Consider the following 1,142-nt stretch of genomic DNA (forward strand, 5'->3'; position numbering starts at 1 on the left):
CCTCTCCGCACCCCCGGCCCCCCGGAGCGATGCGATGCGCTGCTTCATCCCCCCCTCACCGCATCCCCCCCCGCATCCCCCCATCGTTACCGGCCGCTCTCCGCCGCGGCACACAATGGCCGGGCTGCGCCCGCCTCCGCCCGCCGCTCCTTCCCCTCCACCCGCGGTTATAAAGCCGAGACAAACCCACCTCTCCGGGCTGCTAAGGGGGAGGAGGAGGAGGAGGAGGTGGTGGTGGAAGAAGGAGGGAGGAGGTTGGAGCCCGGCTGGGGGCGGCCGGGCAGCTGCAGCGAGCCGGGCGAGGGCAGCGCGACCTCCCCGCACCGACCCCCGGGGAGCGGCTCCTACCCGATCCTCCCCCCCTCTCTTTTTCCCCACCGCCGCCCCCTCCTCGCTTTTCCTTTCCTCGTTTTTTCCTTTCCTTTCCTCCCTTTCTTAACCCCCTCTTTTCTCTCCGCGACCCCTCCTCGAGCCCGCGAGCACCCACCCACCCAGCGGGGGGCTGGAGCCCCGCTCCCGGTCCGGAGGGAAGAAAGGAAGGGAAGGGGGGTGAAAGGCGGAAAAAAAAAAAAAAAAAAGAGGAGGAGGAAAAAAAATACAGATAAAAAGAAAATAATGAGAAAAAAGGGATAAAGAGAGGATAGAGCGAGGATAAGGGGAGATGAAGCGCGGGGGGGGGTCGGCCGAGCCCCGGCACGCACCGGCGGAGCGCGGCGCCCAGCTCCCGCCGCGGCGCGGGACTCACCCGGGCTCGGGAAAAACAAGCGGGCAGCGCTGGAAGCCTGCCCCCGAAATCCAGCTGCGGCACCGGGGAGGAGGGAGGGAAGGCGAGCGGGAAGGAGGGAGGGAGCGAGGAGGAGGAGAGGGAAGGGAAGGGAAAAAGGAGGGAGAGAAGGGGGGGGCACACCGGGGCCGCCGAGCCGGGCGCTGCCCCCCGCCCCGAGCCCCAGCGCGGAAAAAAAATTCGCTCCGGTGGGCGCGACCCCCTCCCCGTTCCCGTCGGAGCGGCGGCGGAGCGCCTTACCGAGCCCGGAGCGCGGCGGTGGCGGCGGCGGCAGCGGGAGCCCGGGGAGGAACAAAGCGCCTCCTCCAGCCCCGCCGGCGGAGCGGCGCGGCGGCGAATGGCGAGCCCGGGCGGCGGG

At 69.5% G+C, this 1,142-nt stretch overlaps 1 protein-coding gene across 8 annotated transcripts in view; it reads right to left on the reverse strand.

Annotated features, from left to right (window-relative positions):
* The window catches only part of UBTF (upstream binding transcription factor), a 16,194-nt gene extending 15,052 nt beyond the window's left edge, over positions 1-1,142 (reverse strand). For 2 of the 8 annotated variants that reach the window (XM_041426467.1, XM_041426472.1), the window contains exon 1: positions 91-223. The gene's annotated coding sequence lies outside the window, so the exon portion shown is untranslated. Of the gene's footprint in view, positions 1-90; positions 224-701; positions 884-1,024 lie in introns of those variants that run through there. The other 6 variants (XM_041426468.1, XM_041426471.1, XM_041426469.1 and 3 more) reach the window with 6 other exon arrangements.

Source organism: Onychostruthus taczanowskii, unplaced genomic scaffold, assembly GCF_017590055.1.
Source record: "Onychostruthus taczanowskii isolate IOZ18803 unplaced genomic scaffold, ASM1759005v1 scaffold91, whole genome shotgun sequence".
Lineage (NCBI taxonomy): Eukaryota > Metazoa > Chordata > Aves > Passeriformes > Passeridae > Onychostruthus > Onychostruthus taczanowskii.